Source organism: Rattus norvegicus, chromosome 8 (genome assembly GCF_021556685.1).
Source record: "Rattus norvegicus strain SHRSP/BbbUtx chromosome 8, alternate assembly SHRSP_T2T, whole genome shotgun sequence".
Lineage (NCBI taxonomy): Eukaryota > Metazoa > Chordata > Mammalia > Rodentia > Muridae > Rattus > Rattus norvegicus.
This window is the reverse complement of record NC_141541.1, coordinates 117,588,788-117,603,249: the sequence shown is the minus strand read 5'-3', so window position 1 is coordinate 117,603,249 and position 14,462 is coordinate 117,588,788.

Below are 14,462 nucleotides of genomic sequence, written 5' to 3'. Positions count from 1 at the left end.
AGACAGCCTGGGCTTTATGGTAAGCCCAAGAGGCCCTGCCTCAGAAGGAAAGAAAGAAAACCTCTGTGCTCTCCTTAGACATTCTGATCACCTAGGCTAGTATGGGTCCTGCCTGGGATTTACATAATTAGAAAGTTCTCTAGATTATTTGAAACAGCTAGGTTCGAGGAGTACTGATCTTGACTCCCCCCCCCCCCCCCCGGTTATATTCTGATCTTGACTTTTTAATTTTGCTTTTTATCTTGCCCTCCCTGCTCTAGAACTTGCCACATAGCCCAGGCTGGCCTCAAATTCGCAACAATTCTCCTGCCTCTAACTCCCAAATCCAGGGATTACAAACATGAATCACCAGGCCCAGCGGACCACAGGGTTTAATTATATTAATTAAACTGTAGTTGTATTGGTTGTTATGAGTGATAAGTTTTGTAGATGATATTTGGAGAACAGGCTATGAGGGCTGTACATACAAAAGTATGGCTCCTACCTCAAAGGGAATAGTTCATTCCAGTTCATTACAGAGCCAGAGACGAGTGACCATGGACCAGGATTCAGGTTACCCCAAATACCCAACACTTCTATTAATAGCACAAAGAAAATTGGAATCAGGGTACTTTAAAAATGCATTAGTGGTTGGGCCTGGTGAAACAGTCCTCTGATCTCAGAACTCAGAAGACAGAGGCAGGAGGAGGCCAGTCTGGTCTACGCGATGAGTTCCAGGACACTCGGGGCTATAGAAATAGACCTTGTCTTAAAACCAACCAACCAAAATAAACAGAAAATAAAAAATACATTGGTGAGTCCAGTTTGGGGGTCCACACCTTTAGTCCCAGCAAGGGGAGGCAGACCTCTGTGGGTTCTGGAGCAGCCTAGTCCACACAGTGAATTTCCGGTCTAACCCAGGCTTCACAGTGAGGCCCTGTCTTAAAACAGAACATTGTTGGCAATAGCAAAGCAGACGATCTCTGGATAGGATTCCAGCGACCTCTTCACCACTGAGCCGTATCTCCAACCTCTTATCTAATAACAGTCTCTTTGCCCAGGAGGCTGTGGCCACATTCCAAAATGAGTTTTACCTTGATAGTCACACAGACGTTAGGTAAAACACAGAGACAGGCAGTAAATAGTTATTTAGTTAAAGATAGCCCAAGATAATGTGACTCCGGACTTGCAGCATTCTGGGTCTGCTAACTCCCAAACCTGGAGTTTTAATCAGTCGATCAGCCTTGTGGACTGTTTTACAAGGGTGTGGCCTTCTCCTGGAAACTAATTCACATCCTCATTGTTCAGTGTGTGCTCTGGAATACCAACCTTTTCTAGCACTAGCTCCATGTTCCTTTATAGGTTTCCCCGGACTGTTCCCAATACTTCTGGTCTCCTCCCTCAGTCATACATTCCTCTTTCCAAAGGTTCTCTGGCTCTGGAAGAGTGCACTGGCACCCTCAGGTCTCCTTCCCTTAAATGGAAATGCTCTTTCTAAACTTCCTGCCCCTCCTGGCACACAAGGCAAGAAACAGCACTTTCCTCTGCTCCTCTTCAGAATGCTGGCTGGGTTCAGGTGAGCCCCCCTAGCACGGACTCCTCCCAGATTGCTCTTCCTAACCATAAATCTAACTACTGTAACCTTTGACTAAGGCCTTTTAAAGCATCTCTAGTCATTACAAAGCAAGGACTTGTCTGGCCTCGGTAAGTCCAGCTTCACTTTGAGTTCTAGGCCAGGTTGGGCTATCTGAGACCCTACCTCAGAAAATAAGTGAGTGTGGTGTAGGTGGAACACATCTTTAATCCCAGCATTTGGGAAGCACAGGCAGATGGATCTCTGTGAGTTCAAGGGCAGCCTTGTCTACATAGTGAGTTCCAGGACAATCAGGGCTACATAGTGAGACCTGTCTTTTAAAAAAATTATAATAATAAATAAAAATTTTTTTCTTTTCTTTTTTCCGGAGCTGGGGACCGAACCCAGGGCCTTGTGCTTGCTAGGCAAGCGCTCTACCACTGAGCTAAATCCCCAACCCCAATAAATAAAATTTTAAAAAAAGAAAAAAGAGAGAAAAGGAGGGAAAGAGGGAGGAAAAAAGAGATGGAAATGACAAGCTCCCGTGTGTTTTGAAATGACTGAAAGTACAGAAAATAATAGTTATCAAAGAAAAATTTCAGGAGTGGCAGCATAAGCCTTTAATTGAATCCCAGCACTCTGGAGACAGAGGCAGGCAAATCTCTATGCGTTTGAGGCCAGCTTGGTCTACACAGTAAGTTCCAGGTCAGCCAAGGCTACATAGTGAGACCCTGTCTCAAAACAGAAAATTTTACCGTAGGCCTCAGACGAAGCTCAGCTGGCAGAGATTCCATGTTTTAGTTCCCAGCACCACAAAAAACCAGCCGTGGTCGTAGGGTTTACGCCAGTAATCCCAGTACCTGGGAGGTCTAGGCAGGAGGATCATGGGTTTAAGGTCATCTGTAGCTACATAGTAAAATTCAAAACTAGCCGTGGGCTCAATGAGACCTGTTTCAAAAAACTAAAATAAAAGCCCAGAGAGATGATTCAGTGATTAAGAGCACTTGGCGCTCTGAAGACGATACTGTTCAGCACCCACACTGTTTCTGTTTCCAGTTCCTGGAAACCAGACACCATCTTCTGACTTCTGTGGGCAGCAGGCATGCCTGGTGTCGCACATCTACACATGTAGGCAAAACCTTCACACGCATAAATAAATCTAAAAGAAAATAAAAATTTACCAGATGCATGCCTATAATTCCAGTCATTGGGAATTTCAGGCTGGGGAATCTCAAATCTAAGACCAGCCTGAGTAACTTTGACATCTTGTGTCTATAAAAAAAAATGCAAATAGAGTCTTTAGGGCAGAGCCATTAATCACACATTGCCTCCAGTGTCTCAATGAGCCAATTAAAGAGACATAGAGGGGTTGGGGATTTAGCTCAGTGGTAGAGCGCTTGCCTAGGAAGCGCAAGGCCCTGGGTTCGGTCCCCAGCTCCGGAAAAAAAAAAAAAAAAAAAAAAAAAAAGAACCAAAAAAAAAAAAAATAATAGGGGTTGGGGATTTAGCTCAGTGGTAGAGTGCTTGCCTAGGAAGCGCAAGGCCCTGGGTTCGATCCCCAGCTCCGGGGGAAAAAAAAAAAAAAAAGAAATTACTTTTGGGCTGGAGAGATGGCTCAGCGGTTAAGAGCACCCGACTGCTCTTCCAGAGGTCCTGAGTTCAATTCCCAGCAACCACATGGTGGCTCACAACCATCTGTAAAGAGATCTGATGCCCTCTTCTGGTGTATCTGAAGACAGCTACAGTGTACTTATATATAATAAATGAATAAATAAAAAAAAATAAAAATAATAATAATAAAGAAACATAGAAAATGCAGAGACTTATTCTATACATCCATGTGGAGAAGAAGAATATAAAGGAGCCCACTGATCTCAAGTCCGTCTTAGGGTACTGACATGGGGATTACCGTTAAATAGAGGGCCAGAATGCCTGACTAAGCAGTCCTGATCACGATACAGTCTCACCCTCACTGTCAGGCATTCTGCAAACTGCTCATCTACAGGCATTGGCATCTCTCAGGGTCCAATGTGGAAGATTACTTCTGCTCCAGGGCACTCCCACCCTCACGGATAACTGCCTTCCTCTTGGATTTGCCCTCTGTCCTGTGACACTCTGCTGTTCCAAGAATCCAGGGTGTCTCAAGAGAAAAGAGTAGGAAGAATGACTTGCCCGTACAGGTATAGCTTGAAGGTACGAATGACCGGCACTCGTTACCTTGCAGACTCAAGAGAAGACTCAATGCTTTTTAGTAAAATGCTTTTTTTTTTTTATTTCGACAAATTGTTTATTCATACAATATGGAATACACTATTATTTACAGTTGAGAGGCAGGGGGAGGCCTGGGTTAAGCTGCTAAAGTTAGAGGATGTGGATGCCTGAGAAATTGAGAACGGACAATCAGGGATGGGCAGCCGTGAGTGCTTTCTGATGAACCCTCAGCTACCCGAAGATGAGAAGAAATGAATTGTCTGGGAACAGTGTCGCTGATCCCAGTCTCCCAGAGGTTGCTGTGAGGCACGAGATGACAGGAATATAAACTACATGGAGCTTTTTGATTTTCTTTTTGACTTTGTTGAGAGGAAAATTTTTTTTATTTTGTTTTATTGTTATTTTATGTGTTTGTTTGCTTATATTTTGAGGCAAGGTCTCACTTTGTAGTTCAAGCTGACTTGGAACTCATAAAGATCAGGGTACTTCTGCTTTCTGAATGCTGGGATTAAAGGTGTACGCCACCACTGGCCAGATTTATTTTTGTTTAATTGTGTGTGAGAGCACTTGTGCAGGGGTGTGTGTGTGTGTGTGTGTGTGTGTGTGTGTGTGTGTGTGTGTGTAAGTACTTAAGTGCCTATTCAGGCCAGAAGAAGAAGAGTTGGATCCTGACAGGAGTGCTGGAAATCAAGCTTGGGTCCTTTGAAGAGCCTATGAGCCGTCTATTTCTTCAGTCCCCAGATTTTGAACTTCTGATCTTCTTGTTTATAATTCTTTTTTTTAAAAGATTTATTCATTTTATTTATATATGAGTACACAGTATCTATCTTCAGACACACCAGAGGAGGGCATTAGAGATGGTTTGAGCCACCATGTGGTTGCTGGGAATTGAACTCAGGACCTCTGGAAGAACAGCCAGTATTCTTAACCCCTGAGCCATCTCCCCAGCCCCTCTTCTCCCTGGGTTAAATATTTCCTCCATTAGGTTTGTTTCAACAGCCCACCTCCCGCAAGCCACACGGTTTCATTTGTTCATTCGTTCAACAAATGTTTAGAACTTGTTTTTCTCTTAGTGGTTCTGGGAATCGAACCCAGAGCTTAGTACTGCATCACAGCTCTGTCCGGTGTTAAGGGAACACACTCTCCTTGAAACTGAGAAGTCTTGATTCTTGTCCTCTGTAGCCCAGGCCTCGACTACTAGCGAGCCTGTGCCTCATTTGCCTGAGCACTGAGGTTATAGGTAGGAGTCACCACGTCCCACTGAGCTTTAGGTCTAAATAAAGGGCAAAAGGGTACAGAGATCAGGGCTCCGTGATCCAGAGCCCTGGCTGCTCTTCCAGATAATCTGGGTTCATTTTCCAGCACACACATGGCAGCTCACAACCATGCATAGCTTCAGACCCAGGAGTTGTGATACCCATGTACATCAGACAAACACTCAGACACATAAAATAAATACAATCTCAAAAAAGTTAAATAGAGGGGTTGGGGATTTAGCTCAGTGGTAGAGCGCTTGCCTAGGAAGCGTAAGGCCCTGGGTTCGGTCCCCAGCTCCGAAAAAAAGAACCAAAAAAAAAAAAAAAGTTAAATAGAAGCCAAGAGATATATACAATTAAATGGTCTGAGTCAAGAAAGTCACTGCAGCTAAGTATTAGGATCCACTGTCTATCTACCCATTTACCCATCCATCCATGTACCTATCTATCTAGACTTGTAGACGGAATCTCACTATGTACTTCTGGCCAGACTGGAACTTGCTATGTAGATCAGACTGGCCTCAAACATGCAGAGATCTGCCCGCCTCTGCCTCCTGAGTGCTGGGCTTACAGGTTTCTTCCACCTTGTCCCTGAAGGATCCTTAGAGTAATAGAATCATCCCCATAACAGTTGCTTTTTGTGGAGGAATTACAGAGATGGGAAGGAAGGGCAGAGGAGAGGCCTGTGGGGAGGGAAGGATGACATCCTAGATGGGTAGATGGGTAAAGTTGCAGAAGCTGGAAGGTGGGTGGGGGTTCCTAGAAAATGGTGGGGCTAGAAAGATGGCTCAGTGGTTAAGAGCACTGACTGCTCTTCCAGAGGTCCTGAGTTCAAATCCCAGCAACCACATGGTGGCTCACAGCCATCTGTAATGAGATCTGATGCCCTCTTCCAGTGTGTCTGAAGACAGCTACAATGTACTTATATATAATAAATAAATCTTAAATAAAAGAAAGAAAATGGTCGTGAGTGAGTGTGAGGAGAACTCTTGAAGGAACAGAGGGAACCTTTACCTGCCTGTAGATGGCTCTGGCTGGGAACTACAGAGTTGCAACAGGGAGTGGTTGTTAGGGACTCAAGTTGGAGAAAGAGATATTCTTGAAGGGGTTAGGCTAGGGGGTTAGGCCAGGACTTGTCAGCAAAGGGTGGGGAGGTGGCTGATAAGACCAGATGTGTGCGGTTGGGATGGGGGAAAGGCTGAGGAACCAGTTGAGGACTATCCCAGCTGTTTGAGAGATCCAGAGCCTGAGGCCTCAGGAAAAAGAGGAAGGGACTAACCTTGAGAGCCTTTGGAGGTAGATTTCCTTGGCTTCTTTGTTTTGTTTTTTCTTGGCTCTTGATAACTGAGAGGTAAGGTAGAAGAGAGAGCCTTTTTTGGGTTAAACATGATTTCCAGAATGTGATTCAAGCACATGGTACCACTTCACCAAAGCTCGCCTGATTCCTGCAGGGATTGTGCAGTTTTTAAACTAGGGTCATATATGTACCACAGGCTGGTCTTGAACTCCTAATGCAGCTGAGGATACCTTTGAACTCCTGATTTTCCTCATCTCCACACTTCCTATCTGCCAGGATGTTAGCCAACTCCTGGCTTCTAGAAGGAAACTGGAAAGTTTAGGGGTTGGTACTGAGAGTGGAGATTTAGGGTCAGTTACCATGAGAAAAGAGGAAATACCAATGGAGTTTTGGGAGGCTGGGTGGTTCAGCTTGTGAATCAGAGGTAGGGAGTTCAAAACCAACCGGGGCTAGTGAGTGGCCGTTGACCAAAACCAAAAGCAGCAGCAACAGCAGCCCAAACTCATAGAGATCCACCTGCCTCAGCCTCCCGAGTGCTGGGATCAAACACCACCTTTTGGGGGTGGAGGGGGGGGCAGTATCTCTTCTATGTGTGCAGACTTAGCTGTTCTGGAACTTGCTATATCGACCAGGCTAACCTTGAACTCATAGAGATTCTGTCTCTGCCTCCCAAGTGCTGTTGTCATTGAAGGTCTGTACCACCATGCCCAGCCCTGGCCACACTTTTAAATTTTGTACATGTGTATGTACGTATCATGATGCACACATGGAGGTCAGGCGTCAATTCCTCCCTTCCATTATTTTGGTCCTGGGAATTAGATGCTGCAGGCTTGACCGCAGGGACCGTGACATGTGACATCCTCAGCTGCCTCATCCGCTCCGGCTCCTCCGGGTTTCCGTTTCTTTCTTTTATGTTCATTTATTCAGCTGTTTTGTACGTGGGGGTTGGTACATGTCTGTCACAGTGTGCATATTGAAACAGAGGATGACTCTGGGAGAAAACTATCATCCGGTGTGTCCTGAGAATCCGACTCAAGTTATCCCACTTGGGAGCAAGGACCTGACCCCCATCTTTTGTTTCCTTTTTTTTTTTTTTTTTTTTTTTTGAGACAGAGTATCTAACTCAGCTTGCCTTGAACTCCCTGCCTATTAGAGGGTGATATTGAACTTCTGATCCTCCTATCTGTACCTCCTGAGTATAGCACATGTTTTTTTGACATGCTGGAGATTGTCCCCAGGCATGCTAGGCTAGTACTACCATTTGAGTTATATCTCCAGCCCAGTCTTTATCTATTTTATTTTATTTTTTTCTGAGACAGGGTCTCACTATATAAGTCTGACCGGCCTAGAACTTGCTGCTTGCTGTATAGACCATGCTGATCCCGAACTCCAGATTATCTATCAGCCTTTCTTTCCCAAGCACATTCTGTTTCTTTCCTGTCTTTAAAGAAGTTTATGTATCTTGAGTATTTTGCCTGGATGTGTGTCTGTGTGTCACATCATGCCTTGGGTCTGCTGAGGTCCGAAGAGAGTGTCAAGTCCCCTGGAACTGGAGTTGCAGATGATTGTGAGCTGCCAGGTGGGTGCTGGAAACGGAACCTGGGTTGTCTGGAAAATCAGCCAGTGCTCTTAAATCCTGGGCCATCTCTACAGCCTCGCATTTTGTTGATGGGGGTACTGGCTATTTGAATTTCTCCAAATTGTGGAAATTCACTGAGCTTTACATACATGATGTGTTCTCTATCTTGTCCTGATGGCTTCAAACAAAAACGAATGGTGTTGAATTTAGAGCATTGAGGCACATGCAACTTTATGATGGTTGGGACACTATGACGTCATTTACAGAGGTCCCAATCAGAAACTGCAGAATCAAGTTTTTACAACTATTTTAAAGCCATGGTAGTGGCACATGCCTTTCTTCCTGCCGCAGAGACAGGCAGATCTCTGAGTTCAAGGCCAGCCTGGTCTACAGAGCAAGTTCCAGGACAACCAGGCTACACAGAGAAATCTTGCCTCAAAACAAACAACCAGCCACATTTTCTTGACACTACTTTTCTTCTCATGGCTGAGCAAATGGCTCAGTAAGAGAGTGAATGCTGAGCTCAGGTTCAGTCCTCAAGACACCCTCCCCTCAGTTGTCTCTCAGACATCTCTCATTTCCTCTTGAACCCAATCTAGTCAAACATCCACCCTCTCTGCTCCATGGAAACAGCCTTTGTCGGGTTCTCCAAGGGCCTTCATTTTCTGAATTCAGCAAGCAATTTGCAGTCCTGGTCTTAACTCCATCCAGTGACCTTCATTAGAAGCATTGAAAGAGCTGATCACTTCCTGCCAGAGACATCTGCCTGCTTAGTCTTGTTCCCACGATGCCGCTCTCCAGATTTCAATCGTCTTTCTAGTTGCTCTGAAAAGGACAAAAACACGGTTTTAGAGAGGACACACTAGAGAGAGCCCTTTGGCTCCTCCAGAGTGGGACTCAGGCTTAGGGGAGAAGACGGCCTTGATCTTCCTGGAGATGCTGGGTGCTCCGGTGAGGCAGCGTGAGTAGCAGCAACCTAAAACGTGGCTCATGGAAACCGGGAGAAATGTTTATGTAGTGAATGAGGGCCCAGTGTGTAAATAGTATCCCGAAGGCAGTGGGTTTATAAAGGTCTCCAAGGAGCCATTACCCTTCTTTTGTCTTCTTGAGGCTTAAACTTTGGAGTGATGAGATGGGTTAGTCCCTTGGAACCTTTTCTCTTTCGAGATTGAGGTCTTTTCCTCTAGACCGAGGGAGGCCAGCAGAGGGCGCTCGTTCCCCGCTGGCAAATACTCCGGTCAAGAATTGAGTTACTGTTTGAAAAGACATCTGTAGTTAGAAGGCCTGGGTTGAAAGCTAAATGCATGCATGTATGGAAAAGAAACGTCCCTCGGCTCCTGGGATCTGAGTCAGATCTCATCTCATGGAGATGACATGCTCAGGGCTAGGAAGCCCACAGCTATGTCGTTAATTTCCACTGGCCGTTCATCTTACATAGCAGCCCTTTGACAGCTGTTGGTCTCAGTTTTGCCCAAGTCCACCCATTCAAGGTGCTAGCAAGAGAGAGCATGTAGCATGCATGCTCCTTAGAAGTCTGCATGTGGGGCCTGGAGAGATGGCTCAGTGGTTAAGAGCACTGACTGCGGGTTGGGGATTTAGCTCAGTGGTTAGAGCGCTTGCCTAGGAAGCGCAAGGCCCTGGGTTCGGTCCCCAGCTCCGAAAAAAAAGAACCAAAAAAAAAAAAAAAAAAAAAAAGAGCACTGACTGCTCTCCCAGAGGTCCTGAGTTCAAATCCCAGCAGTCACATGGTGGCTCACAGCCATCTGTAATGGGATCTGATGCCCTCTTCTGGTGTGTCTGAGGACAGTTACGGTGTACTTATATATAATAAATAAAAATTTAGAAGTCTGCATGAAAAGGTAGTCTGAATACAGTATGCTGCCTTGTTGATCCTCAGTGTCCCCCAACCTAGTATGGACGCTGTGACACTATATTCTCATATCCTACTGCAAAGCTAGTGTCCAGCAGTGAACATTCTGGGAGATGTGATGAGGTCTGTGTTGGTGAAGGGGGAGGGCAGTGAATGGAGGCCGTCTGCGACAGGGAGCCGTCCATGTAGGTAACTAAAGGAAGACTCTTATTTCCGGGTCTCTTCATTCCTTTTCTTTCCTTCCTTCGGCTTCTCCTCCCTTCTCTTCTGTTTCCTCTTCTATTTTCTCCTCTTCCCTGCTTTCCTCATGCATTACCAAAGCAGGATCTCACTGTGTAGATGAGGCTAGCTCCCCTGTTCATGTGCTCATGACTGTAGCTCCTGAGTACTGAGGTTACAGGTGTCAGTAGCCGCATCCATTAAGGGCTGGGTTTTCTCAACCTTCTGGGCTTCTCCTAACAGCCGGAGGTCCTGGAAGCACTCCGCCTAGCCTGTACTTGGGCTAGCTCCCTGCTCGGAGGTGCACTTAGAAGGAGGGAAGTATGTGGTAGGGGCAAGGAAGAGCTGAAGATATGGAAATTGGGCTCCATGGTGTCTTCATGGTGCCCTTGCCTTTCTCAATCCTTGGGTCTTCGTAGGTGATATGGTTTCCTGAGGCTCCATCCTATCCCCTGTCCTCTCTTTCTTCATCTGCCCATAGCTGTTTGACAAATCTGTTTGACAAATCTTCACTTAAGGCATTTTGTGGGAGGGATGGGGGTGGGGCATGGGAAGGTGGGGTTGGGGGTGTCAGTGTCCATGACCTGTCCTTTTGTATTTTTTTTAAAATAATTTACTTAATTTTATTTTAGGTATGAAGGTGTCAGATCCCCTAGAACTGGAGTTGTAGACACTAGGGAGCTGCCATGCTGGGGATTTGAACTCAGGACCTCTGGAAGAGTAGTCAGTGCTCTTAACCAATGAGTCATCTCTCCAGCCCCCTTTTCTTTTCATCTTCTTCCCTTTCCCTTTGTATTCTTGAGCAGCGTCTTCCTCGGAAGGAATTGAGGGAGGGGCCCTTTGCCTCATGTCTTTTAGGCGTGTTCTGTGGGAAGGGGCAGATTTAAGACAATCAGGGCTAATCAGAGGAAAACAGTTCCCCCTTCTGTAGCAGTTCCTCAAGCTCTCTGATGAGCTGTGTACTGAGAGGCTGAGAAACAGAAGTGAGGTTCACAGAGATCCCTGGGCTTCGCACAGAGAATCCTGATGCATGGAGCACGGTCTGAGAAGATCCTGCTCCACCCAATATGACCTCTGTTCATATCATGGAGTTACAAAGCAGTGTGGACTCAGGGCTAGTCTCAGCTTGGTGTTTGTACGTGTGTGTGTGTGTGTGTGTGTGTGTGTGTGTGTGTGTGTGTGTGTGTGTGTGTGTGAGAGAGAGAGAGAGAGAGAGAGAGAGAGAGAGAGAACTACCTTCAGGAGCCAGTTCTCTCCTTTCAGTGCAGGCTGTCAGGCTTGGTGGCAAGCGCCATGTCACCAGCTCTCTGAGTCCATATGAGTCTCCTTTGACCAGGTTATGTGGCCTGGGAACAGATGGCTGCATCTGAATTATGGCTGAGGGCTGGCTGAGCATTGACATTTGCCTGGGTTCTGTCAGGATTGATGCTAACCTGAGAGACCATGCAGGCTTTCCTGTCCCCAGGGAATAGATAGCCATTCGGGGGACTCTAAGGCTTCCCAAGGCCTATCCCCCTTTCCTACCTCAGCACACCCAGCATTCCTCATTCCAAAGGACAACAGACATCCATTGAGGGAGTGAAGACCCAGAAGGAAGGCCCAGGCCTGTGACTTGGACATGCTTTGAGCTTTGGTTAAGACCCAGTTTTAGGCATCTCTCAGGGTGCAGGTCTGGGGACGTTGGTGGCTACCTGGTCTTTGAGGCTAGGACTGTCTGGACTGGTTTCATCAGCCAGGACTGGGTAGCAGAAGACAGCAATGGAGTTCATTCCCACTAATGGCCGCACTCAGTGTGTGCAGTTCTTGGGATTAAACCTGTGGCTTACTGTGCTTGCAATCTGCCAACTGAGCCTCTGGCCCTCAAAAGGAAAAAATATGTTTCTCCTTCTTCCTCCGCCTCCTCTTCCTCTTCCTCCTCCTCTCCCTCCTCTCCCTCCTTCTCTTTCTCCTCCTTTTCTTCCTCCTCCCCTTCTTCCTCCCCTCCTATTCCTCCTCTTCCTCCTCCTTCTTCAATATTGAGTCTCACTATGTAGCCCTGGCTATGAACTCACTTATGTAGACCAGCCTGGCCTTGAATTCACAGAGATCTGCCTGCCTCTGCCTTCCAAGCACTGGGATTAAAGATATGGGCCACTACACCTGACCCCCCAAATACTTTTCTTTACTGATTTTTTTCATTTTTAAAAACAACACAATATTTTAATACATTCTTTTTTGAAAAAGGGTTTCTCTGTGTAGCTCTGGATGATGTTCTGGATCTTGCTCTGTAGACCAGGCTAGCCTCAAACTCACAGAGATCCCCCTGCCTCTGCCTCCCAAGTGCTGTGATCAAAGGTATGCCCCACCACTACCCAGCAACAATACATTTTGATCATGTTTTACTTCTTCACTTCCTGTCAGATCCTCCTCATCTCTCTCTCTCTCTGTTTTCCTTCCTTTCTTTCTCAGAGTCCTGCCTGCCTCTGCCTCCTGAGTGCTGGGATGTGTGTCATTACTTCTCAGGTCTTCCCAGTGACTTTAGATTGTCTCAAAGTGACAATTAAAATTAACCATCATAATTCTTTTTTTTAAAAAAAAGATTTATTTATTTTAGTTATGAGTACATTGTTGCTATCTTCAGACACACTAGAAGAGGGCATCAGATCTCTCCAGCTCAACCATCATAATTCTATAATTGCATTTTGTATTTAAGCTAGCCCTGAATTTGCATCGCTAGAGTCTCATGCCTTTCTTAAGGACACCATTTAGTTTATTGTTTTGTTTCATTAAGACAGTCTCACCTTGGGGTTGGGGATTTAGCTCAGTGGTAGAGCGCTTGCCTAGCAAGCGCAAGGCCCTGGGTTCGGTCCCCAGCTCCGGAAAAAAAAAAGAAAAGAAAAAAAAAGAGAGAGAGAGAGAGAGAGAGAGAGAGAGAGAGAGAGAGAGAGAGAATGAAAAACTGGTGATTTTTACTTTTCAGGGATGTTTCTACCCAGCTCAGGTCCAGCTACAAAGAAAGAGAAAACACTAAAGCCCGGCTAATGCTGCAGTCCAGTTATGCCCTTCCACCCCACTTCTGCTAAGCTGTCCTCACCCACCAGAGTGTAGAGATCAGTAACAGCCAAGCTTGCCTGTAAGGCCACGCAAGTGATAAGCTTTAAAATGAGCAGTCACTATGTACAGAGTCCTGGTTGGGAGTTGTTTCTAGATCTGTGCCAGGGCCCAGATAGGGAAGGTACATGCCTCTCGGATCAGATTTCTGGTTTTGTTTATTCGTTTTGCAAAAGGCTTCTTATAGGTCAGGCCCTGAGCTAGCCGTTGTTAGCTGAGAACGACCTTGAATTTTGGATCTTCTGTGTCCACCTCCCCAGTGCTGAGATTACAGCCACAATACTTGGCTCCAGATCATTGCTCCTATTGGTCTAGTTGCATAAAGAAGCCCCTAGGTGAGTAAGGTACCTCTCAGGATGTTCGTGAGAGGGCTCCCAGGAAGGAGTAACTGAGAAGGGAAGCCCTATAGTGTGCTAGCCTGCAGGCTGAGGGTCAGGGCTCGGGAGACGGCTCAGAAGCTAAGCATGCTTCTCGACAAGGTCAAGGGGCTGAATTAGGTCCCTGGAGCCCACATGGTGGAAGGAAAGAACTGACAAGTTGTCCTCAGCCCTCCATATAGTTCCACATACACCTCTGCACCTACATGTACACACACATACCTACACACACACACACACACACACACACACACACACACACACACACACACACACACACACCCCAAAGGAAGGAAGCAAATGTGTAGGTGTTCTCTATGCTCCCCAGACTCCCCCCAAGTCTCTCTCCCTCTCTACCCCAACCCCTGCTCCCTGGCTGCCCTGAAGGGAGCTGCTCTCTGCCATGCCTTCCCCACAAGATGGGCTGAAAACACGAGCAAAGCAAATCTTTCCTTTCTTCAGACTTTTTCCTCAGTCGTTTTGTGATGGTGACAAAAGGAGAGAGAGAAAGAGAGAGAGAGAGAGAGAGAGAGAGAGAGAGAGAGAGAGAGCAACATGGAAGTCTGAAAGCCTTAAGGAGTTTGAAGGAACCAGTCAAACAATACTGGGCTTCATGTCCTTGGATTGTCCCTTTCTCTGCTGCTATAATGGGCCTGATGTGCAAGGCCTGCTTGACCAAGAGGTCACTGGGGCAATACCTGCACCGTGAAACCAGGTTGCACAGAGCCCACTTCTCCTTCCTCCTCCTGGGCCTGAGTGTGCCAATCAGGAGCATTCGCCTAAACTGCCATCTCCAAAGTGTCCTGTCTAAGTCCTAAGGGTCCCACAGCATCTGAAAGCAAGAGTTACTTCAGGCCTCAAGGCACATGGCTGGTCTGCTGAGGAGCTGGGACCAGAATCTGCCTCATGGGCTCAGACTCCTCCATTGCTTTGGCCCACCCGCTCTCCAGGCTGTGTTCTGTACATTTTAGCACACCCTGTACATAGGAGAGTACGTGACTGTCAATTCTA